Below are 26760 nucleotides of genomic sequence, written 5' to 3' on the forward strand. Positions count from 1 at the left end.
ATTCTATAAACCTTAACACAGTCAAGAACATGTAATGCTATTATAAGCCTCAAAAAAAAAAAAAAAAAACCTCTAAGGCCAAACTTAAGCCTGTCACGTCTTACTTCTAGTAACAGTCTTGCTGACATCCTCAGACAATGTTTTGTGGCATCTTCTCAGTCACTTATTTAAAGTGTATATTGCGGTCACTGCGTGTTAAAGGAGTACCAACAATTCACTGACAATTTTAGATGAGAAAGCCATTTTGTACTCAGAATTATTTTAACAAAGGCTTTATTACGTAACTGAAAATGTCAATTTCACCAGCTACATCTCAGAAATGTTTTTCTTTCTGTGTGAGTTCATCAAGTATACACCACGATACAAGCAGTCTTACTTTTTAGATCAACACATGTTCCTAAAAACTGGGTGAAAGGGCCAGGTGCAGTGGCTCACGCCTATAATCCCAGCACTTTGGGGGACCAAGATGGGCAGATCACGAGGTCAGGAGATCAAGACCACCCTGGCTAAACACGGTGAAACCCCATCTCTACCAAAAACACAAAAAATTAGCCAGGCATGGTGGTGGGCACCTGTAGTCCCAGCTACTCCGGAGGCTGAGGCAGGAGAATGGCATGAACCCAGAAGGCGGAGCTTGCAGTGAACTGAGATCACACCACTGCACTCCAGCCTAGGCAATGCAGCGAGACCCCGTCTCAAAAAAAAAAAAAAAAAAAAGACTGGGTGAGAATTCCTACTTGGAAAACCCTCACTGCCCATGTTGTCCAGAGAGCTTATTCCTGAATGGATTGTTATTCAGCATCTGTCAACAGCCTGAATGAGACAACTGATAGTCGAGGGACACCACCTGAAAGAAATTAATGAATCAAACCATTGGAACAGTGAACACCTGTATTATTAAAGCTTTTCTATTATGCCTGAGGCTTTTATCCAGTTTCTCTAAAATGGCATGTGAAAAAATGTTTCTCTATCATTTGTAAAATGTAAAACATTTTCTCCATATATTGCTAATGCTATTTAATGTAATAATTCAAAAGACTGATTACTCTTCATACAAGAGAAAAATCTGCTTCTCCTAATTGGTATGCTTCCTTTCATTAATCAACGTGAGTTACATGCAGGCACTCACCTTTCCTTGCCCCAATCATTCATCTGATTCTCTGCTCTATATTCTATACTACTAACCTTTACCATTTTCATAGTACTCTAATACTTTCCCATTATAAGACCATTTCAAATCCTTTCTCAAAATAGACATCATAAACTATTAAATAAATGTACTAATACTAGAGTCTTAGCAGAAATTTGGAAGAACTGAAAACTAGCCATCAAAAAATCAAAAGACCCAATCCCCACAGCTAAGGAGGTGGAATACCAAGAAAATAATGCTGCCTCAGAAGACTACAGTCATTTGGCAAGTGGTAAATTGCAAAGAAACCTGTGAATAAGAGCTAGTATAATACATACATTGGGCTTTTGGGATGAACTAAGCTCTTGAATGTCCAAAAAGCACAGCAAAAGGTAAACAAAACAAGTCACTTGGCTCCAACTTTCTCTTTATACAAATTAAACAAAGATCTCACCAATATCTTCCTCTGGCATTCAATAAAGCACATCATTCCACGTTTGATCAGTTTTTTGAATACCTACTTGCCAGACACTATGATAGGAACTAAGATCATAAAAAGGAGTAAATCTTGGGCTTCAGAGAGATTAGATTTTACTGACAGAGAGACGTTTTTTGTAGGAAATTATCAGTTTGAAGGAACCCTGAGAAAACTAATACTGCAATAAATTCTGAGTCTAGTCTAGTGTTTTGATGATCAAGAAACAATGTGACCACTTTGAGGTTATGTCTAAAAGAAGGGAAAGCATGGACTCCAATGAGTTATTTGTATACCTATGTTCACAGCACCATTACTCACAGTAGCCAAAAGATGGAAGCCACCCAGGTGGCCAAGGACAGATGAATGGATAAACAAGATGCAGTATATTCATAAAATGAAATACCATTCAGCTTTTCCAAGGAAGGGAATTCTGACATCTAAATCATCACAGATGAGCCAGGGAGACACTATGCTGGGTGAAAAAAGCCAGACACAAAAGAACAAATACTGTATGATTCCACTTATTTGAGGTTTCTCGAGTAGTCAGAGACAGGACATAGAATGGTAGTTCCCTGGCATTGAAGGTAGGATGGAAAGAGGAGTTAGTGCTAATGAGAACAGTTTGAGTTGGGAAAGACGAAAAAGTATGGAGATGGATGCTGGTAATGACTAAAAACAATGTGAATGTACTGTATGCCAGCTAGCTGTACACTTAAAATGGTTCAACGTTATGTATATTTTACCATGCCAAATAAAAAAAAGAACAACTATCTGAAATATTCAAATAACCATTCATTCACCTGAACATTTAAGGCTAGACACAGCTTCATTTTGCAAGTCTTAACTGAGGAGTCACTACACGCGATGCAGCCCTGAAATCCACTCGGAACAGTAATGCAATACAAAGAGCGTGCCTGCAAAGATTCTGAAACCAAACCAGGATTCGATCTCGGCTCTGCCACTTCGAAATTCCTAACTTGGAGTAATAATCAGGGACTTTTAGTTTCCTTGCCTGTAAAACAAGGGCAATATTGAGTTGATCGCAGGGTCACAGTAAGGATTAGAAGAGAATGTATGTAGAACCTGAAACATCTTGGCACATAACAAGGAAGCACTTAATAACATGTTTCCCTTATCTCCTTTGCCATGAGCAAGTGGAAATGTGACCACGACATGGTAGGGTCGCAAGTGAGAGAATGTCTACGAAATACCTACCTTCTCAAATGAAACAAGCTCCTCACATGTCAGATAGTGGTAGAGAATAAAACATCGCAACGCCACAAGTCACCCTCTATAGAAGGTAGCACTACAAGTACTGTACAACCCACTATGTGACACCACCAAATCACTGTCAAATAAGAATCATGAGCCACATCAAAAGAAAATGTCTTCTAAAACCAAGACAATAAAGCTCAATAATAGCAAAACCACCCTGTTACCCAACTCACACACTGAGCCACCGGCAAAATACAGCAGTCAGGGCTCACCCTTCAAACATGAGATGGAAGCACAAAAAGTAAAGCAGGCCCTCACTAAAAAGGATTGTAGGAAAATGTCTTTTCTCCCCACATAAAAATGGACTAACTGTTCTTTTCTTAAAACAGCATTTTGGTGCCATGAGTAAATCTATAAACATATGTTACCATGATCAATGTTTACAGTGACCATGTTAAAAGCAATCTTTAGTTTTTTGTTTTTTTAATCTATTGAGTTTTATGGAATATGCCCTAAAATGAAGTTTTGAATGTATATAGCACATATTACATATAATACACACGTGCCACAGGTAGCTTTAAAGTAGACTTTGCAAAATAAACTGGCTATTCCAGAACCTAATTCCCAAAGATATCAATAATATCGAAAATTACTATTCTTTAGGACCTGGCTTATCCCGAACCCATCTTTTAGTAAACTGAGTTTTTTGGTGAGGATGTATATTTTTATTTAGAAAACTTAACGCTTACACCAATACATTTTCAATATAGCTAACCTGTTTTAAAAGCACATTTTTAACAATATTTTCCGAGTTACTTAACTCGTAACCTGAGTCCTTTTCCACTGACTCAAAACAAGCACCAAGAAGACACCTGACAATCAGGATTGTAAAGATTCAGAATATTCGAAGACAGAAGCATAGACGTCCAAGTGATCCTCGTTCATCAGATGAATGTTTTTAAAATCTGAAAGTCCTAAGAACACTTACTTATCGTGTAGACCAGTAACGTGTCCCTTTAACCACAACTCTCTCCACAAAAGCACTGAGTGAACACTACACACCAAGGACCCTCCACTCATCTCCACGTTTCCACAGATCTTCAGGATTCTAAGGACACACTCAGTGGTTTGCTAGCTCTGACCTCCAGGCAGAGCCATCAGGGCGACTCAGCTTTTCTGGACAATCTACATAAATCTGATGTGCTAACTTAAAACATACTCTGATTTCCCCAAAATCAAAATCCCTGAAGAAAGGCTCCTCCGCAGGGTCTGGGCATTTTGGCACAAAAACATATGAGGGGAGAGGAAAAAGAATGGCCTCGGCCCCGCCCCCCCCCCCCCCCCCGGGCTCCGATCTGGTCCCCTGACAGTAATCACACAGGACCCTCCCGGGAGGGACCTAGAGCCCGACTTCGTCCCCTCCGAGCGCGGCGCAGCGGCCCCATCACAGGAGGGCCCCAGGGTGCTCCGGCTGGCAGGGCGCGCGTCTCTACCTCCGCTGTTCCTGCGCCACTTTCGCGCGCGTGACGGGACCTGTCAAGAACCCCCTGGCCTCACCAGGCCGGGGAGTGGGCAGGCGCCGGCGCCCCCCACCACGCCACGGAGGTCCGGAGAGTCTCCCAGGGCTGCCTCGCGGTGAGGCGCCGGGGTGGGCAGACACCGGGTCCACAGGCCGCGCTGCGCGGGACGACGAGGCAAGCGAGGCCGCGCCCTTCACCAGCACCCGCCAGGCCCGGACGCGCGGCCCGGGCCCATGGCCGGCACGCGGGCCTCAGCGCGGAGGCGGGAGCGCGGCTGGGCTTGCCGCTCCCGGCCCCGGACACAAAGCTGCTCCGCGGGAGCCCGCCTCACCTGCAGCACGGGGCGCCGCGGGCCTTCGAGAACCATCGGACCCCGCTCCGGCGCGCGCGTCACAGCCCAGGCCTCCCGGAGCCGCCCGGCGCCGCCGCCCCCGCCGCCATTTCCTCGCGCTCGCCGTTGCCTCGTCCCCGCTGTCAGGTTACTCCATTCACCTGGGCCTGCAGCAGCCTGCGCCGCGCCTCCGCCTCGACCCCTCCCGCCGGCCCCTGCGGAGACTGCGCAGCGCCCGGCTGGCCCGCAGCCTGCGCACGGCCCGCGGCAACGGCGCACAGCCGCTTGGAGAATCCCACTGGCCCCGCGCCGCCCCTCCGCGCCCCCACGCTCCGCTCGCCCCGTGGCGGCATGAGAGCGAGCCTGTGATTGGACAGGGCCCTGCGGTGAAAGGTTAATCCCGGCCCCCCAGCCACTCAGGAGCAGGGAGACAGCGGGTGTGCGCGCCGAGGCCGAGGCGGTGTTTGCGGCCCAGTGCCGAGACTGGACCCTAGTGGCCGGGAGTCTTTGGGGCTCTCGGGAACCCGCGGGCCTAGGCCTGCTAAGTTTGGCTGACTATCTCAGCTCTCGGAATTCGACTGCCTCCATTGTTGCCCCTTCTGGCACCCACAGACCGTAACGTGGCCGTAATTGTTCCCCAGAGAGCCTAGCTTCTCTCTGAGCACCTCCCTCCCCTTTTTAAAGTATCTTCCCACTCGCCTGCGTTTCCCCGCGTTAGTGGTGCAGGGGCCTTCGCATTTGGGGAAATAACAAACACCCACTTCCGCCCCCCACCCTAACTGGGATCCCCAGATAGTGAGAAATAGACGGTGGCCCTCTGTATGTACACTGATCATTTGCATAGGTCGGAACCACCCACCACATCTCGTAGCTAGGAATTAAAATATCGGTGGGAGTTACATAAGTGACTGGCTTAAAGAACATTGTCTTAATTTATCCCCAAATGTAGACATCTGTTCAGTGGACTCCCTGATAGGCCGGTTTGCTCCAGGTGAGGTGTGCTCACAGCAACTGCAACCGTGTTTCTTTCAGCCCATGGGCGTGAGCAGAACCTACTCTGCGCCGGTGCTGCCTGGGCTGTGCTGTTCAGTTTGGGGCCACCAGCCCCGCATGGCTCCTGAGCACTTAAAGTATGGCTAGTCTGAATCGAGGTGTATGCGTTCTTTACCAAATAATGTTCAAAAAATTGTTACATGTTGAAGTGATAAACGTTTTTTGATATATTGAGATCAATATATCAAAATATATAAAAATATCAGTTTTATTTATTTTTTAGTGTGGGTCCTACAGAATTTTAAATGTCATCTGTGGCCTGCATTATATTGCCATTGGGCAGGCTGATCTAGGGCTTGCATGCCTGTGATCCTCACGTGCACCCTGTAAGGTAGGTGCTTTAACTGTGTGCACATTGTGAGACAGGTGCTGAAACTGCTTCCTTTTTTTTTTTTTTTTTTTTTTCTTTTGAGACGGAGTCTCGCTCTGTCGCCAGGCTGGAGTGCAGTGGCAGGACCTGGGCTCACTGCAATGGGCTCACTGCAATCTCCGCCTCCCAGGTTCAAGTGATTCTCCTGCGTAAGGCTCCTGAGTAGCTAGTATTACAGGGGCCTGTCACCACACCCAGCTAATTTTTGTTATTTTTAGTAGAGACGGGGTTTCACCATGTTGGCCAGGATGGTCTGGATCTCTTGACCGCGTGATCGGTCTGCCTTGGCCTCCCGAAGTACTGGGATTAGGGGCGTGAGCCACCGTACCCGGCCTGCTTCCTATTTTAACAGATGAAGTAGTGGAATGACTTCCAGCAAGTAAGTAGCCAGTAAGTGAACAACTGAGATTTGAACCCAGGTAGTCTGGCTTTGAGGCTGGTGTGCTCAATCATTACCGTGCTAAAATTTTGATAATATATTTACTATGAATTGGCTTAAAGTTTCACATGAAGATAGCATATTCATGGGCAAAATTAGGAAGTAGGATACTCCTGGCAGACCTATGTATTAAAAAAATAGTTTCTTAAATGTCAAGCACTGTGAGCATGTCATACCTTTAAGTCCCCAGTCATACATATAAGGCTTTCTGGAGATAATTCTTTATGAGAAGGACAGCATCTCAGTGTGGGGGTAGGCACTGGCCTCTACTGGCAGTGGAAATTTGTGGGCTGGTACAACTTCAGCCCCTCTGGTTGTCCTCTTGCAATCTGTCAAGACTAGCCAGGCTGCTTGCTGCATCAGCAGGTTTACCTGACTTTTGACTTTTTATTTTTTTTTTTTTTTGAGGCAGAGTTTCGCTCTTGTCGCCCAGGCTGGAGGGCAATGGCGCAATCTCGGCTCACTGCCACCTCTGCCTCCTGGGTTTAAGCGATTCTTCTGCCTCCGCCTCCCGAGTAGCTGGGTTACAGGCGTATGCCCCCACACCCAGATAATTTTTGTATTTTCAGTAGAGATGGGGTTTCACCATGTTGGCTAGGCTGGTCCCAAACTCCTGACCTGCCTCGGCCTCCCAGAGTGCTGGGATTACAGGCATGAGCCACCGTGCCCGGCCGGTTTATCTGATTTTTATCAATTTCAGTTTTTATTTTTAAAATAAGTAGTACATCCATATTGTTCATTTATCAGAAAGCCTATAAAAGATACACAGTGGAAAAAGACCTCCCTCACACCTGTCCTAGTGTCACAAATAGGTGACCACTGTTTCCTTCTCATTCTTCAAAATGTTTATGTGTATACAAGCCAAGACATACTCTCTGTGTTCCTTGTTTAGAAAAATGCCAGCATGCTGTACATATTTACTCCACCTTGTGTTTTTCACTTAATGTATCCAGAGGACATGTTTATAGTAATACATACAGAGCTCCTTGCTGTTTTTTTTTCAACCTCCTTAATATATTATTGCAGGTATATCCATACCATAATTTACCAATTCTCTATTGATGGACATTTAGACTTTAAGTCTTTTGGAATTAAATGTTGATCCATTTGGAATCGATTTAATATATAGGGTGAGGTATGGATCCAAATTAATTTTTTTGTCTAGGTGGCTGCACAGTCATTTATTGAGCAGTTCACTTCTGGACTCTGTGTCCGTTCTAATGGTCTATTCATGCTTCACTTGCTGGTTTGTTTTAAATCCAGAGACATAAAATCTTGTAAGGGATATTGTTTCACACTTTGTTTGGATCACTAGAAATCTTAGAGCCAATATTTCAGCCCATGTTAAGCAACAGTATAGTACCATGTGGTATGCATTTTCTATGGGCTAATTTTTATTTTCCCTTAGCCCTGATTATTTCCACAATTTGGTTTATTTTTTGTAGAACAAGCCAGGATTTAAATATACCTTTAAGACTCTCTGTTTGCAAGTAACAGAAACCAACCTGAACTAGTGCAACCAAAAAGAGAGAATTTATCATAATGATGTAGGTGCTTCCCACAAAAGCCGAGAATAGGAATACAGCCACATCTTAGCAAAAACTAGAACCAGTCATTGGAAAGCTTCCAGGAACCCAAAAGGTGCCCTCCTCTGTGCCCCTCCTCTGTGATTGTTTTCTATGTATCTCTACTAACTTGTTCTGTCTGCTTTTCCATCTACATGGGAGAATGTAGCCACTCCCATATTGGACTGGGCTGTCAGCTCAGTGGGGAGTCCAAGCCCAAACAAGGAAGGTGGGGCAGCAACCCTGCAAGGCCAGACAGCTGATTACATACAGGAGAACTACACAAAGAAAAACTATATTGAGGGTCATGGGAGCCAGATTTCTCCCTGTTGGAGAAGGGAGTTACAAGTACAGAGATAAGAAAAGCAAGAAGTTTGTGTGATTGGATTGGAATTGGAGATATTCGTGTAAAATCATGGTTCTTAATACATGTAGATATAAAAATAAATATAAATGTAAAAGTGTGTATGTATACATTTTGTGTGTGTGAGATTTTGAAATATATATTTGGTCTTTGACCTCATTTTCTGGTGTACAACTCCTAAATTCCTTACAAACACCAAAGTGATGTCTTTTGTATGCTGGTGAGTTGGCTGGTGGCTGGGAGCCCCTAGGTAGTTTTAGGATGGGGTTGGTCATCAGAAAGACCAAGGCAGGCTCAGAGGGTTGGACCTTCAGCCTATCCCCAACTTCTTGGAGAGGAGAAGGGTTGAAGGTCAAGTTATCACCAGTGGCCAACAGTTTAATCAGTCATGCCTTATCTAATGAAGCCTGTATAAAAACCCATAAGGACAGGGTTGGAGAGCTTCTAGATAGCTGAACACCAGGAGGTTCCTGGGAGGGTGGTGCACCCAGGGAAGGCATGAAAGGTTTGAGCCCCTTCTCCCATACCTCATCCTATTTATCTTTTCTTCTATATTGTTTGTAATACCCTTTGTAAACATAAGTGTCTCGCTGAGTTCAATGAGCTGCTCTAGCAAATTAATCTAACCCAAGAGGGGGTCATGGGAACAACAACTTGAAGCCTGTCAGAAGTTCTGGAGGCCCAGACTTGGGACTGGTCAGTGGCCAGAGACAGAGTGAGGCAGTTGTTGGGGGTGTCTTGGGGAGTGAGCCTCAACCTGTAGGATCTGATGCTATCTCCAGGTTAGAAGGGAATTGGAGGACACCCAGTTGGTGTCTGCTACAGAATCGATTGCTTGCTTGGTGTGTGGGGAAACACCCCCCGACATTTGGTCACTGAAGTCTTCTTTGTTAATTGTTGAGGGTGAGGGAATAGGGTGTGTAATTTTTCCACAGTCAGATACATACACACACACACGTCTATCAATGTATGTACATATATTTCCTAGGCCTAACCAGTGGGAAGGCCTTGGTGCAGCAACACCACATTAGCCAAAAGAACACCTAACACCTAGCTCTAAACACCATTCTCCATGAAAAGGAAACAGGGCTCTTTAGAGAAATGACTGATTTTAGGATTGGGCCAGACAAAGTACAGTATGAGACTGGAACATCTTGTGCTAGAAAGTGTGAAAATGCTCAAGAAATGGTGGAGACAGTTCGAAAGGACAAAGCAATCAGCTTGAAGAGGCTCCTGTTGGCCAAATCTAGGACAATTTGAACATCAAAATCATAATAGCAGGAGATTATATCCCATGGGTTCAAATGGAATTCATGAGTCCACACTTCTTTAAAAAATAAATGGCAATAAAGAGCTCCTCTTTAGAATATAATTCAATAATACATTTTGAAAAAAGAATGGAATTGTAACCCAGTCATAGGTTCAGTAGCCCACTGCTTGCAGAGCACCATTAACAAGAGTGAGGTCTGCTATAAAGAAAGTGACTTTTTATTCCAAAGCTTAACATAGAGGGAAACATGCAGGTTCCTGCCTTGAGGGTACTGATTTGCTTTTGGGGCAGAAAGCAGGGGCTTTGAAGATGGGACTTGGCATGAATGGCATGCAGGGGAGGGGGCAAGCAGGTGAGGGTCTATATGACTCTCCTTGGAGCTGTATCTGCTGGGTGTTTGAGCTGGCACCATTGTAGGCAGAACTAGACTGTAAAGTGGCCATTGTCTGAGATGCTTTCCAAGTGGGACAGAGTTTCCTAGCGGGCATACTTTAGGTTGTAAATTGACTGTTGTCTCTCTAGGCAGTGTCCTGGTAGGAGAGATTTCTGGCTCAGAAGCTTCTAAGTAAGCACATGGTTAGATAAGCTTGCCCTGTAGGGAGTGTCTGGTGAAGGGAAGGTAAAGATTATAATTGCATTTCTAAGGAACTAAGTAGAAAGTGGAGAAAAGGGGAAAAAGAGACAAGAAAAAAAATTTTTTTAAACACAATTATCTTTCTCTTAGAAAAATGGGGGTACTTAGTTACAGAATTGGAAAATCACCATTTGGCAATCATCAGACAAGAAATATCAATGTTTGCTAAATCTAGTGGGGAAAAGTTGAATGAGGAATGAGATACTTACATAGGTTCAAAGCGTCTCCCCATGAAATTTTTATTTTAAAAACAAGAACTTTACAAAAAAGGAATCTAGTAGATATCATCTTATTCATATGATCAAAAAAAAAATTAGCATTAATCAGGCTGCCCTTTGACCCATTTATCAGTTGCTGAAAGCCACACAGCACTCTAGTTACTGACCAGTTGCCTCCCCAGTTGTTCCTACCGATAGGATTTTCAACTTTAGGATCATGACTATTTAACAGTTGATTTTCATCCCAATTGTTCCTATAGACAGAATCTCTGACATTAAAATCATAAGGTGTTTGTTTAAGGATCAGTTAAGATGTTTTTCAGACCCTGAATTCCACAAGCAGTTTGAAGTGCAGGATCAGCATGAGAAGACAGCTTCCTCATCTCCTGCCCTATGACTTCAACCTGTACTGTTCAACCAGGGAACGATCTCTGCCCTGCGGCCCACTCCAAAACCCTAAAAAACCCTACCCCAAACTCCTTAGGGAGATGGATTTGAGGTTCCCTCCTGTCTCCTTGTTCTGTGACCCAATGATTAAACCTCTCTGCTGCAGCCTGGTGTCTCCACATGTTGACTTGCCGAATGCACTGGGCACTGGACCAATTATGGTTACAACCTTATCAAGTGCTGACAAGGGTATAGTACAGCTGGAACTCACATACGTTGCTGATGGGAATGCAGATGCTATAACCACTGTGGAAAACAGTTTGGCAGTTTCTTATCAAGTTAAGATATACTTTCCATATAACCTAGTATATTGTCTCTCTGGAGAACCCTGATACTCATATATATACACACATATACATAGATCTACATCTATGTATATACATACATGCATGTAGATGTAGATCTACATGTATACACGTATACGTAGATGTAGAGCTACATGTATATACATATATGTAGATGTACATGTATATATGTAGATATACATATATACATGTGTGCGTGGATGTACACATAGACACTTGTGTGTGATATACACATACATGTGTATGTGTGGATATACACATGAAGGGGTGTGGATATACATATATACATGTCTACATAGATATACAATATTTGTGTATATACATATACATATGTGTATATAGATATATGAGTGTGTTTGTATGTGTATGAAAGTGAATTTATTAGGGAGAATTGGTTCCATGTTCACAAAGATGAAGTCCCACAGGCAAGCTGGAAAATGAGAGAAGCCCTCAATAGTGTAACTCAGTCCAAGTGTGAAAGCCTCAGAACCAGGGAAGCCAACACTTACAGCCCCCATTCTGAGGCTGAAGGTCCGAGAGTCCCTGGGAGGCTGCTAGTGTAAGTCCCAGAGCCCAAAGGTGGAAGAACCTGGAGTCTGATGTCCAAGGACGAGAGGAAGAAAAGTCTTCTTGCTCCAGAAGCGTGAGAGAGCACAAAAGGAAAGCCAAGCAAGCTGAATGTCCCTTTTCTCCCACCTGCTTTATTCTAGGCACATCCTAATGTGATTGGATGGTGCCCACCCACATTGAGGGCTGGTCTTTCTCTTTCAGTCCACTGACTGACATGCCAGTCTCCTCTGGAAACAACTCATGGACACACCATGAGTTGTGGACACACCCAGAAACAGTGTGTCACCAGTCACCTAGGCATTCCCAATCCAGTCAAGTTGATGACTAATATTAACCATCACACCTAGCATTCCTCCTCCTAGACATTTACCTAAAAGAAATGAAGCCAAAAACTGGAAACAACCCCAGTATCTATCAGTTGGCAAATGGAAAACAACTTGTGGTGCATCCATGTAATGGGACACTATGCAGCAGCTTTAATTAGAAAGACTGTATGATATAGTTTGGATGTTTGTCCCCTCCCAATCTCATGTTGAAATGTGATTCCCAGTGTTGGAGGTGGGGCTTGGTGGGAGGTGATTGGATCGTGGGGGTGGGTTCCTCATGAATGGTTTACCCATTCCCTGGGTGATGAGTGAGTTCTCAGTTGGTTCATGTGAAATCTGGTTGTTTTTGGGACCTCCCCCTTCTCCCTCTCTTGTTCCCACTCTCACCATGTGATACACTGGCTTCCCTTCACCTTCTGCACTGATCGAAAGCTCTCTGAGGCCTCACCAGAAGCCCACTAGATGCTGGCATCATGCTTGTACACCCTGCAGAACTGTGATCCAGTTAAACCTTTTCCTTTTTTTTTTTTCTTTTTTATTATACTTTAAGTTCTGGGGTACATGTGCACAACGTGCAGGTTTGTTACATATGTATACCTGTGCCATGTTGGTGTGCTGCACCCATCAACTCGTCAGCACCCATCAGCTCATCATTTACATCAGGTATAACTCCCAATGCCATCCCTCCCCGCTCCCAACCTTTTTCTTTATAAATTACCCACCCTCAAGTATTTCTTTTTAGCAAGGCAAAAATGGACTAATACAAAAGATCAGTACTAAGGAGTGGGCATTACTATAAAGACAGTTGAAATTGTAGAAGTACCTTTGGAGCTGGGTAACAGGCAGAGGTTGGAAGAGTTTGGAAGGCTCAGAAGAAGACAGAAAGATGAGGGAAAGTTTGGAACTTCGTAGAGACTGGTAAAGTGGTTATGACCAAAATGCTGATAGAGATACGGACAGTGAAGGCCAGGCTGAGGAGGTCTCAGATGGAAATGAGGAAGTTATTGGGAACGAGTGAAGGTGTTCTATGTTACACCCTAGCAAAGAGCTTGGTTGCATTGTGTCCACATCCTAGGAATCTGTGGAAGGTGGAAATTAAGAGTGGTGACTTAGGTTATTTGGCAGAAGAAATTTCTAAGCAGCAAAGCATCCAAGAAGTGGTGTGACTGCTTCTGACAACCTACTATCAGATATGGGAGCAAAGAAATGACTTAAGTTGGAACTTAGATTTAAAAGGAAACCAGCGTGTAAAAGTTTGGAAAATGTGCAACCTGGTCATGTGGTAAAGAAGGGAAAAGTGTTTTTAGCAGATGAATCTAACCACTTGCTAGAGAGATTTGCATGAATAAAAGGGAGCCAAGTGCTAATATCCAAGACAATGGGGAAAAGGCCTCGGCAGCCTTCCAAAAATCTTCAAGGCAGTCCTTTCAAATGCCCAGAGACCTAGGAGGAAGGAATGGTTTCAGGGGCCAGGCCCAAGACACTTCTGCCAGCACAGCCTCAGGACGCTACTCCTGGTATCCTGGCCACTCCAGCTACAGCTGTAGCTCAAGGGGCTCCAGGTATAGCTTGGGTTATTGCTTTGGAGAGCAGAAGCCACCATAAGCCTTGATGGCTTCCACGTGGTGTTAAGCCAGCAGGTGGACAGAATGCAGGAGTGAAGGAGGCTTGGCAACTTCCACCTAGATGCCAGAAGATGTATGAGAAAGCCTGGGTGTGCCCAGGCAAAAGCCTGCTGCAGGGCCAGAGCCCTCATGGAAAGCCTCTAATAAGGAAGCACCAAAGGGAAATGTGGGGTTGGAGCCTGAACATGGAGTACCCCCCAGGGAACTGCCTAGTGGAACTGTGGGAAGTAGGCTGTTGCCCTCCAGACCCCAGAGTGGTAGAGGCACCAGCAGCTTGCAAACTCAGTGTGGAAAAGCTGCAGGCACTCAGCTCCAATCCATGAGAGCAGCCATGGGGGCTGCACCCTGCAAAGCCACAGGGTAGAACTGCCCAAAGCCTTGGGAGCTCACTCCTTGTGCCAGTGTGCCCTGAATGTGGGACACAGAGTCAAAGGAGATTATTTTGAAGCTTTAAGATTTAATGACTTCCCTGCTGGGTTTTAGACTTGCATGGGGCCTGTAGCCCCTTTCTTTTGGCGGAGTTCTCTTTTCTGGAATGGGAGTATTTATCCAGCATCTGGGTACCACCATTGTATCTTGAAAGTAAATAACTTGGTTTTTATTTCACAGACTCATAGGTGAAAGAATGGCTCTCCAGATGAGACTTGGGTCTAGGGACTTTTGAGTTAATGCTGGAACAAGTAAGACTTTGGGGAGCTATTGCAAAGGCATGATTGTATTTTTAAATGTAAGAAGGACATGAGACTATGGGGTTCAGGGGTGGAATGATATAGTTTGGATGTATGTCCTCTCCAAATCTCATGCTGAAATGTAATCTGCATGTTGGAGGTGGGGCCTGGTAGGAGGTGATTGGATCATGGAGGTGGATCCTTCACAAACGGTTTAGCACCCTCCCTTTGGTGATGACTGAGTTCTTAGTTCACATGAGATCTGGTTGTGTAAAAGAATTGAAGACATCCCTCTTCTCCCTCTCTTTATTCTGCTGTCACTGTGTGATACACTGGCTCCCTCGTCATCTCCCACCATGGCTGAAAGCTCCCTGAGGCCTCACCAGAGCCAAGCAGATGCTGATGCCATGTTTGTACAGCCTCCAGATCTGTGAGCCAATTAAACCTCTTTCCTTTATGTATTGCCCAGCCTCGGGTATTTCTTTATAACGATGCAAAATGGACTAACATACTGTGCCTTATAAGTACAGATCTTCTTCTTAAGCAAACAATAAATTCAGCCTTTTCATTCAAATACTAAGGGGTGCCGTCTTCCTTGGACAGTTGTCAGTGCCTGCTAACATCCCAAACTAGCAAGGCCTCACCCACCCTGATCAGCTTTAAGGGAATACTTCCCCCAAGAGAGTTCCTTTCCTGGGGGAATTCTGAGGGTCACCTGTTAAAATATTTTTTCTGATTTGTTCAATATATATTCATTGAGCACTTCCTTTGTGTGAGAAATTATTTTAGGAGCTAGAGCTTCAAAGTTGAAAAAATAAGATGTGGTCCGTATGTTCATAGAATTCACAGTACAGCAGGAACAAAATGACAGTATCAATAAAGTTTGATGATTGCTATGATAGCAAATGCACATGGATGGATATGGGGCCACAAAATTAGGGGACTCTAACGTAGTCCATAGGGTCAAGGAAGAGCTTCCTAAGTAAAGAATCTACCTGTAGCACTGAGACCTAAAGTACTAGTAGCCAGGTAAAGGGCACAGAGTGTTCCAGGTAGAAGGAACAGCATGCCCAAAGTCCAAAAGCAAGGAAGTCTGACTTATTCAAAGAACTGAAAAAGAAGTCCAGTATTTACCCAACACAGCGCAAGAGATAAGAGAGAGACAGGAAAACGTCACCAAAACACAAAGGAACTCGTATCATGGTAAGGATTTGCTGTTTCATCTAAAAGAAAAGCCATTGAAAGGTGTTCAAGCAAAAGGTAGAATGATCAGATTTACATTTTTGCAAGTTAATTCCATCCACTGTAGAAAATAGAGGAGAACAAAATTGAGGTGTGTGTTTGCAATAGTGTAAAACAGCGATCCCCAACCTTTTTGGCACCAGGGACCACTTTGTGGAAGACAGTTTTTTCACAGGGGAGGGGAGTGTGGTTTCCAGATGAAACTGTTCCACCTCAGATCATGAAGTATTACTCATAAGGGGCGTGCAACCTCGATCTGTCACGTGTGCAGTTCACCATAGGGTTCACGCTCCTATGAGAACTAATGCCGCTGCTGATCTGACAGGAAGTGGAGCTCAGGTAGAGTGATGTTATTGATACTGAATGTCAACTTGATTGGATTGAAGGAGGCAAAGTATTGATCCTGGCTGTGTCTGTGAGGGTGTTGCCAAATGAGATTAACATTTGAGTCAGTGGGCTGGGAAAGGCAGACCCACCCTTAATCTGGGTGGGCACCATCTAATCAGCTGCCAGCATGGCCAGAATATAAAAGCAGGCAGAAAAACGTGAGAAGGCTAGACTGGCTTTGCCTCCCCGCTTACATCTTTCTCCCATGAAGGATGCTTCCTGCCCTCAAACATCAGACTCCAAGTTCTTGAGCTTTGGGACTCAGACTGGCTTCCTTGCTCCTCAGCTTGCAGATAGCCTATTGTGGGACCTTCTAATCATGTGTTAATACTAGTGTGTGTGTGTGTGTGTATATATATATCCTATTAGTTCTGTCCCTCTAAAGAACCCTGACTAATACAGGTATTAATGTTTGCTCATTTGCCACTCAGCTCCTGCTGTACTCAGTTTTGAACGGACCATGGACTGGTACAGGTCAATGACCTAGAAGTGGGGGACTCCTGGTGCAAAAGATGTAGTAGCAGCTTTGAGGATAGTCTTAATGGGAGAGAGAAATATCTGAATCAGAGACATTTGGGCAGTAAAAGTGTGAATGGTTTACTCTCTTTTGTTTTTCTGAGATGGAGTCTCACTCTGTCACCTAGGCTGGAGTGCAGTGGTGCGATCTCGGCTCACTGCAAGCTCTGCCTCCCGAGTTCAAGTGATTCTCCTGCCTCAGCCTCCCAAGTAGCTGGGACTACAGGTGCCCGCCACCACGCCCAGCTAATTTTCTGTATTTTTAGTAGAGATGGGGTTTCACCGTGTTAGCCAGGATGGTCTTGATCTCCTGACCTCGTGATCCACCTGCCTCAGCCTCCCAAAGTGCTGGGATTACAGGCATGAGCCGGGGCACCCGACCTACTCTCCTTTTTTATAGTTGTGGTTGCAAGGCCCCCAAGACTTTATCTTCTAGAAAGTAGAAGATGCAACTAGGGTACAACATTGCCACGCATTAGAGCTTGGAAATCTGACCAAGGGCCTTCTTCATCATAATTAAGATTAACAGTCTTGCCCGGGCACTGTGGCTCATGCCTGCAATCCCAGTACTTTGGGAGGCCGGAGTGGGCAGATCACTTGAGGTCAGGAGTTCGAGACCAGCCTGGCCAACATGGTGAAACCCTGAATCTACTAAAAATGCTTGTTTTTTGTGCTACCTTACCTGCAACTTAACCTTCCTGTCCATCTCTGCCTTACACATCTTTTACTAGAGGGTTGTTCACAAAAGTTTGAAACTTGTGGCCGGGCGCGGTGGCTCAAGCCTGTAATCCCAGCACTTTGGGAGGCCAAGACGGGTGGATCACGAGGTCAGAAGATCGAGACCATCCTGGCGAACACGGTGAAACCCCGTCTCTACTAAAAAATACAAAAAACTAGCCGGGCGAGATGGCGGGTGCCTGTAGTCCCAGTTACTTGGGAGGCTGAGGCAGGAGAATGGCGTAAACCCGGGAGGCGGAGCTTGCAGTGAGCTGAGATCCGGCCACTGCACTCCAGCCCGGGCGACAGAGCGAGACTCCGTCTCAAAAAAAAAAAAAAAAAAAAAGTTTGAAACTTGTGTGTATGCAGTAAAGGACACATTTTATCATCAGTTTGGTTGCTCTTTGATTATCTGCAGGTACAAAATGACCCGAAACATTAATACCCTGTTATTTCTATTAACCATAAGGAAAAAGAGTTCATTATAAGATATATTTTATCTTTGTAAATTATCATTAATCTTTCAAGATTGGCCAAGGCAAGCAGGTAATTACCAAGCTTCCACCTTACCTGGTCACGGGCTAACCTGGACTTTGCATTGTCTCATACCCTTTCTGAAAGGCTGCCTGCCTTCCTGGTTTGCAAAATATGAAACTCAACCCACAGTCCCTATATAACCTTTTCACGCTCACCTTTCAGAATGAACATTTGAACCTATGTTTACCATTTTAAGGTTAACTTCAATTTTGACACTTCCTATAGCATCTACTCAGCCAAACTGTCCTTCAACCAAAATCTCTTTGATGAGTCTACAGTTGAGAAAACTACTCAGGAGAGGGAGAGTGCGGTGGCTTCACTTCAGCTGCCTCTGGGTGGGATACTGACTCACCCTTGTTCATTGTAGATTCTAGTATCTAAGTGTCTGTCAGAGTCATTCTGCTCATCCCATGGCTGGATCATTTGGCCACTTTCTGAGTCACATTAAACACATTATGTTTAATTCAAAAGAAAGATTCTTTTTGAATATTTAATTATTCTTGTTCCAGTAATTCATTCCTTCATTCTTTAACAAACATCTTTGGAGCACTGGTCATGCTCTACGACTGCCCAGGAGACTGGGAACATAATGGAGCATAAGCCCTAGTGTGTCCAGTGGGAGGGTAGGATGTTATGACCCCTAGTTTACCTCTGTCCCCTGCCCTCCCACTGGACTGTGAGCTTCCCAGGGTCACACATTTGGACTTATTCTCCATTGTGACTCCAGTCTCTCAGAGAATCTTAGGCACAAGTTACAAAGGCTTTTTTCTAAGGGTTAATGATCTTAAAATCAGTAAACCAGTTTTTTTTCGTGATCTCTGGTAGTTTGCTTAATATAAAGAAATCTAGTTATATAACTTTCCTAAAGGTTATCTATTTTAAAAAATCAGCAAAAATGACTTAGTTTTTGAGATAAATAATAGTAGTGATGCAGTAATGATAAATAACATGGAGAGAGCATTTTTTTTCCTTTAGAGATGGGGTCTCACAGTGTGGCCCGGGCTGGAGTGCAGTGCTTATTCACAGGCATGATAATCGCGTACTACAGCCTCGAACTCCTGGACTCAAGCAATCCTCCTGCTTCAGCCTCCTGAGTAGCTGGGACTATAGGTGCATGCCACCACACCCAGCAGATAGGGCACTTTTTATGTGCCATATATTGTATCAACAGATGGATCGCAATCACTTGATCATTTCTTCTCCTGAATCTCTTATCTTGGTTAAAAGTGCTGCCCAAGTCCAGTTCGTGGCTCAGTATGGTGCATCCCACGGGTGAATTTGAACTCTCTCTTGTGATTCTGTTTCCTCCTCTTTGTACTGTTATTGCCTGGTTCTGGTCCTCGGTTTCTCCATTTTCCGTCTCTCTAACCTGCAGTCCTAACCTGCTACCATCCACCCTCTCCTTTGTTGCAAGCAAAGGCTATTGCCCCAGGTGACTGCTCTCCTGTCCCTGCCCTGTATCAAACCTCTCAATGGCTCCCCAGTGTCTGCAGACTTTTTACTCTCGAGTTCAAAGTTTTCAGATGCTGGTTCCTGCTTATGTAACTTCTTGCATTGCTAAGACGTTAGCCTTCTAACACCTTACTAAGATTTAGCCGCATCGGGCTGCACTGTTTCCTACACACGACGAAATTTTGCACCTCCATGCAGTTGTTCATGCTTTCCCCCTTGCCCACAATGCCCTTCCTCTTTCTGTGCCCTAGAAATCCTGCCATTCTTCAGTGTTTATCTCAACTGGTCTCCTCCTTTGGGAGGTTGCCCCTTTCTGTGACCTGATACCGTACTTGCTCCAGACCCCACTCCCTGCAGCAGAAAGAATTTCTTCCTTCTCTCTGCTTCCAAGACACACTACATATACTTTTATTCTAACACTTATCACAGGGGATAGTTTTTCTTGAGTATCCATTTCATCTACCAGACAAAAGTTCCTTGAACGTTCTCTTAGTTCAGAAAATGAAATCTGGCCTGTGCTAGGCACAACTGCTGTAAACAAATGACCTGGTCCTTCAAGGAAACGGAAGGCCCTTTCCTTGCCTTCCAATGGTGGTCAGCCTGGGATAAATGGGAGCACCACTGGCCTCTCCTTGCCCTTTCCCCTGTGTTTCCATTTTCCTGCCCATCTCTCTAACACTTTCCAAATGTCCTTCCCCCACTCATCGCTTAATTGTATCCCACTCCAATGATTATGGTTTTACGTAAAGCAGAGTAACTCTTTTACACTCTAAAACCTTGGCTTTTCTGAGTCAGCATAAAGTCAGCAGATCACCAAACGTCAGCCTGGACTAGGGGCTGCCCTCAGACTGCTCACCTAGGAGCTGTTGAGGGCAGCATCCTCATGTTAATTATATGTATATCCCTCAGAGTCTAGCAAAAGGCTCTGAGCATGACATCACTTACAAAACTTCTGAATTCATTATGAAAGTCCGTAAAGACAAAAGCTGGAGCTATCCAATTCAAAGTATTTACAGTAGATGGAGCTATCTATTTCACCGTGGTCCACTCTTGTATTTCATGTATCATGCAAAATTATTAACATTCTGGCAATTAATCAGGTCATGCTTTTTGAAGAAGCATATTAAAAACTATGAGACTTGCCCTGTTTTTTCCTGTAAGCTATAAGTTGCTAGAAAATGTTATTAAAGTGTTTCCCTAAATATTGTATTGTTATTAAAAGCAATTGATATAAGCAATTGAAGACATTAGAAGCCAGAGATACAATGAAATCTTCAAGACCCCAATAGATGAACCGTGCAAAGGACATTTATATTTCCTATAAGGGCAGCCAACTTATAAATAGAGAGGTCAACCCTCCCACTTGTCATCTTTAAAAAGGCAAAAAAAAAAGGTTATTATTTTGCAAATGTATTTCTAAAATATATTTTCTAAATTAACCAAAAATGTAAGTGCCCAAATCTGATAAAGTTCTGTTGAAACTGTTAACATTCATAGTAATGATAATTGCTAGTCTTTTGGAAATCAACTTGGTAGGAAAAATAAAGATAATCCTTCTTTTGAACTGCTCTGTTTTTGTTAAGAAATAATGTAAAAGGAAAAAGTCAAATTCATGAGGTCATTTGTTACAGCCTTTTTTATTGTAAAATATTCAAACAACTGAAATAATAAATATTAAGTGACTAAGTAAAATATAATATTAGAATCATTTGACATCCTGTAGCCATTAGAATATGTATGCAATCTATTTAGAGATATGGAAAAATGCTTATGACTGAGCTCCCTCAGTCGGACCCTTCAGTCAGACTCCCTCAGTTCAGTTGGACCGAACTCAGAATATAATCTTGTATCTATTCTCTGTTAGACTTTCTAAAAATTATACATAGATAAAACAAGGATTGAATTAAATGGAAAAATTAAAATTGTGTGTATATATATATATATATGTTAAGTGATTACTAGTGAATTTTTTTTCTTTAAAATATTTTTGTTGTTATAATGTTTTGGCAGTTAAAAAATTTAGACTATTTATTTCATCCTTTTCAGTTTCCTTGCTAGATGGAAGCAGGTAAAAATTTGTTGAGATTCAGAATTTTGCATCTAATCAGAAATAATAGAATTGTCATTGGTTTTGTATTGCTCTGCTATTTTTCCATCAGTAATACATATATTTCTGTCCTCAATTTGGTATAAATTAAACACCAGACTACAAGATCTTTAAAAAGAGGGAAACAATATCTTATTCATATGTTTCCCCCAGATCCAACACAGTGCTTGGCACATAGTAGACACTGAATACCACTTCTCCATAATCTATATTAAGTGACCAAGTGGCTAAATAAATTCCTAAAGAAGCTCTCACCTTGTGGCTGTGAAGTTCATGGATTTCATGCTGATTTACCAGACATAAAATAAGCTATTGAGAGTCTCCATGTGCATGGGGCATTCAGTGAGTGTCTTTTGAATGAATGACCACTTGATGTAGTCATAGAAATTGGTTCTAATGTAGGACAGGAGAGATGAAATCTCTCTCAGTCTAATTTATATGTAGTAAAGAATAAGTTTCTGAGATTACGGGGCAGCAAAAAGGTCAGGGTTCGATAGTTCCTTTCCCAGTGTTTCTGACCTTGGGAGATTAGATGTGGGAAAATGGCAAAGACCAAAGAAATATGTGTACAGTCATTTCAACAGCAAGATTCATGAGTAGGACACATCATTTTCACTCAACATCTTATTGGTCAGAACCTAGTCACATGGCCACACTGAGCTGCAAGAAACACTGGGAAATAGTCTTTGCAGGAGACTAGGGCTGAGCTAAATATCTAGCATAGTTCACAAGATACAACTAGTAATCTGCCATCACAGGATATTTTTAAACTTTTTATTATGGAAAATTTCAAGTATACAAAAAAAAGGTATAATGAACTTTAGTTTATCCATCACAAGTCTTCAACCATTACCAACATTTGCCAATCCTGTTTCCTCTCTCCCCCATCTTCACTTTCCCACCCACTATATTTTTTTCCTGGGTTTCTTTAGTTGTTGTGAAATATACATAACATAAAATTTGGATTATTTTTAGCATGCCAGCTTACCCATGAATACGTCAAAATGCATCTCTGATAATCCCTTTTTTGCTTTATCATCTGCCATTTTCACACATAAAGTTAATAATTCATTAATATCATCTAATTTCTAGTCTATATTAAAATTTATCCATATGTCTAAATAAATGTCTTTTTATAGTTATTCAAATCAGGGGCCAAAGTCCATAAATTACATTTGGTTCTGTCTTTTAAAGTTGTTTATTTTTTATTTTTTAGAAATGGGGTCTTCACTGTTTTGCCCAGGCTGGTCTCAAACCTTCCATCTCAATCTCCTGAGTAGCTGGGATCACAAGTGCCTGCCACCACACTTGGCTGGTTATTATGTCTTCGAAGTCTCTTTTGCTTTGTAACATCTCCTCCCATCCACTTTAAAGAATATTATCAATGTATTAGAGACAGCAGACCGTATTTTGGGAACAATGTTCCACAGTAAATTTTAAACTTTGATTGAATTAGGTCTTCAGGAAACATCTTTAGATTTCTAGAATGATCTGGTCAAAAGGCATCAACACCTCCATGGCGCCTGCTCAACGCACTGACAAGTGGACAAGTTTATCAAGTAGAATGCCACCAGTTGGTATTTTCATATTGCGTCCTTCACAGCTTGGTGAACACCAGGTGGCTGGTGTCTGAAATTGTATGCTAATTTTGCATGTGTAAGTTGTACCTCACTTTATAATTTGTCAATTTAAAAATGTGTAAAGTAACTTACATTTCTTTAGTTGCCATTGTAGCCCTTGTATTTATTTATGATTTATACTTTCTCTTAGGTAACTTGACTGTTCATATCCTCGCACTAGGCAAAGCTGGACCCCTCTAACCCTTTAGATAACTCTGTAGTAACTTCCTATTATAGTCATGACTCTCTCTGTCTCTCTCCTTTGAAATTAAACTTAGAAAAAAAAAATAGACTTTTTTTTTTTTTTGAGATGAGGTCTTGCTCTGTAGCCCAGGCTGGAGTGCAGTGGTGCGATCTCGGCTCACTGCAACCTTCCGCCTCCCAGGTTCAAGCGATTCTCCTACCTCAGCCTCCCAAGTAGCTGGGATTACAGGTGCCTGCCACCATGCCTGGCTAAGTTTTGTAGTTTTAGTAGAGATGGGGTTTCACCATGTTGGCCAGGCTGGTCTCGAACTCCTGACCTCAGGTGATCTGCCCACCTTGGCCTCCCAAAGTGCTGGGATTATAGGCATGAGCCACCGCACCCGGCCTGACTTCATTTTTTAGAACAGTTTCAGTTTACAAAAAATTGAGCACAAAGTACAGAGAGTTCCAATATGCTTCCCGACCCCACTCACAGTTCGCCTGTTACTAACATCTAGCATTAGTGTGGAACATTTGTTACAATTGATGAATCAGTATTGATATGTTATTAACTAAAGTCCATAGATATTATTAACTAAAGTCCGTAATTTTTATTAGGATTCAATCTTGGTGTTGCATGGTTCTAGGGGTTGTGACAATGCATAATGACATGTATCTGCCATGACAGTTTCATACAGAATAGTTTTTACTGCCCTAAAAATTCTCTACGCTCTGCCTATTCATTCTTCCCTGGTGAACCTTGGCAACCACTGATTTTTTTAGTCTTGCCTTTTTTTCAGTCTTGCCTTTTTTTTAGTATTGCCTTTTCCTTTTTTAAAAACAATTTTTTTAAGAGATAGGGTGTCGCTCTGTTACCCAGGCTAGAGTGCAGTGGCAGTATCACAGTTCCGTGCAGCCTCAAACTCCTGGGCTCAAATGATCCTCCCACCTTGGCCTCCCAAAGCACTGGGATTATAGGTGACAGCCACTGCGCCTGGCCATGGTTTTGCCTTTTCCAGAATATCATATAGTTGGAATGAGACAATATGTAGCCTTTTCAGACTGGCTTTTTACATTTAGCAGTATGCATTTAAGGTTCCTTCCTGTGTTTTCATGGCCTGATAGTTCATTTATTTCTATTGCTGATAATATTTTATTGCATGAGTGTACCATAGTTTGCTTATCTATTCAACTATCAAAGGACATCTTGGTTGCTTTCAAATTTGGCAATTAAATAAAGCTGCTAAAAACATTCAAGTACACATTTTTGTGTGGACATCAGTTTTCAATTCATTTGGGAAAATGCCAGGAGCATGATTGTGAGATCATATGGTGAAGAGTCAAGACCCATCAGTCTGCTGTATTCAGGAGACCCATCTCACACGCAGAGACATACATAGGCTCAAAATAAAGGGATGGAGGAAGATTTACCAAGCAAATGGAGAACAAAAAAAAGCGGGGGTTGCAATCCTAGTCTCTGATAAAACAGACTTTAAACCATCAAAGATCAAAAGAGACAAAGAAGGCCATTACATAATGGTAAAGGGATCAATTCAACAGGAAGAGCTAACTATCCTAAATATATATGCACCCAATACAGGAGCACCCAGATTCATAAAGCAAGTCCTTAGAGACTTACAAAGAGACTTAGACTCCCATACAATAATAATGGGAGACTTCAACACTCCATTGTCAACATTAGACAGATCAACGAGACAGAAAGTTAACAAGGATATCCAGGAATTGAACTCATCTCTGCAGCAAGCAGACCTAATAGACATCTATAGAACTCTCCACCCCAAATCAACAGAATATACATTCTTCTCAGCACCACATCGTACTTATTCCAAAATTGACCACGTAATTGGAAGTAAAGCACTCCTCAGCAAATGTACAAGAACAGAAATTATAACAAACTGTCTCTCAGACCACAGTGCAATCAAACTAGAACTCAGGACTAAGAAACTCAATCAAAACCGCTCAACTACATGGAAACTGAACAACCTGCTCCTGAATGACTACTGGGTACATAACGAAATGAAGGCAGAAATAAAGATGTTCTTTGAAACCAATGAGAACAAAGATACAACATACCAGAATCTCTGGGACACATTTAAAGCAGTGTATAGAGGGAAATTTATAGCACTAAATGCCCACAAGAGAAAGCAGGAAAGATCTAAAATTGACACTCTAACATCGCAATTAAAAGAACTAGAGAAGCAAGAGCAAACACATTCGAAAGCTAGCAGAAGGCTAGAAATAACTAAGATCAGAGCAGAACTGAAGGAGATAGAGACACAAAAAACCCTCCAAAAAATCAATGAATCCAGGAGTTGGTTTTTTGAAAAGATCAACAAAATTGACAGACCACTAGCAAGACTAATAAAGAAGAAAAGAGAGAAGAATCAAATCGACGCAATTAAAAATGAAAAAGGGGATATCACCACTGACCCCACAGAAATACAAACTACCATCAGAGAATACTATAAACACCTCTACGCAAATAAACTGGAAAATCTAGAAGAAATGGATAATTTCCTGGACACTTACACTCTTCCAAGACTAAACCAGGAAGAAGTTGAATCCCTGAATAGACCAATAGCAGGCTCTGAAATTGAGGCAACAATTAATAGCCTACCAACCAAAAAAAGTCCAGGACCAGATGGATTCACAACTGAATTCTACCAGAGGTACAAGGAGGAGTTGGTACCATTCCTTCTGAAACTATTCCAATCAATAGAAAAAGAGGGAATCCTCCCTAACTCATTTTATGAGGCCAACATCATCCTGATACCAAAGCCTGGCAGAGATACAACAAAAAAAGAGAATTTTAGACCAATATCCCTGATGAACATCGATGCAAAAATCCTCAATAAAATACTGGCAAACCGGATTCAGCAACACATCAAAAAGCTTATCCACCATGATCAAGTGGGCTTCATCCCTGGGATGCAAGGCTGGTTCAACATTCGCAAATCAATAAACATAATCCAGCATATAAACAGAACCAAAGACAAGAACCACATGATTATTTCAATAGATGCAGAAAAGGCTTTTGACAAAATTCAACAGCCCTTCATGCTAAAAACGCTCAATAAATTCGGTATTGATGGAACGTACCTCAAAATAATAAGAGCTATTTATGACAAACCCACAGCCAATATCATACTGAATGGGCAAAAACTGGAAAAATTCCCTTTGAAAACTGGCACAAGACAGGGATGCCCTCTCTCACCACTCCTATTCAACATAGTGTTGGAAGTTCTGGCTAGGGCAATCAGGCAAGAGAAAGAAATCAAGGGTATTCAGTTAGGAAAAGAAGAAGTCAAATTGTCCCTGTTTGCAGATGACATGATTGTATATTTAGAAAACCCCATTGTCTCAGCCCAAAATCTCCTTAAGCTGATAAGCAACTTCAGCAAAGTCTCAGGATACAAAATTAATGTGCAAAAATCACAAGCATTCTTATACAC

General features: G+C 42.7%; 1 protein-coding gene and 1 long non-coding RNA gene across 3 annotated transcripts in view; one reads left to right on the forward strand and one right to left on the reverse strand.

The window, feature by feature from the left end:
- DICER1 (dicer 1, ribonuclease III) overlaps positions 1–4958 on the reverse strand; it is a 71272-nt gene extending 66314 nt beyond the window's left edge. Inside the window, exon 1 of one of the 2 annotated variants that reach the window (XM_025391829.1) lies at positions 4674–4958. The gene's annotated coding sequence lies outside the window, so the exon portion shown is untranslated. The remainder of the gene's footprint in view (positions 1–4673) is intronic. The other variant, XM_025391830.1, reaches the window with a different exon arrangement.
- A 172-nt stretch (positions 4959–5130) lies between these two features.
- The window catches only part of LOC112628688, a 36435-nt gene continuing 14805 nt past the window's right edge, over positions 5131–26760 (forward strand). The window contains exons 1-3 of the long non-coding RNA XR_003120465.1: positions 5131–5288; positions 5623–5664; positions 6315–6475. This is a non-coding gene — a long non-coding RNA (uncharacterized LOC112628688). The remainder of the gene's footprint in view (positions 5289–5622; positions 5665–6314; positions 6476–26760) is intronic.

Source organism: Theropithecus gelada, chromosome 7b (assembly GCF_003255815.1).
Source record: "Theropithecus gelada isolate Dixy chromosome 7b, Tgel_1.0, whole genome shotgun sequence".
Taxonomy (NCBI): domain Eukaryota; kingdom Metazoa; phylum Chordata; class Mammalia; order Primates; family Cercopithecidae; genus Theropithecus; species Theropithecus gelada.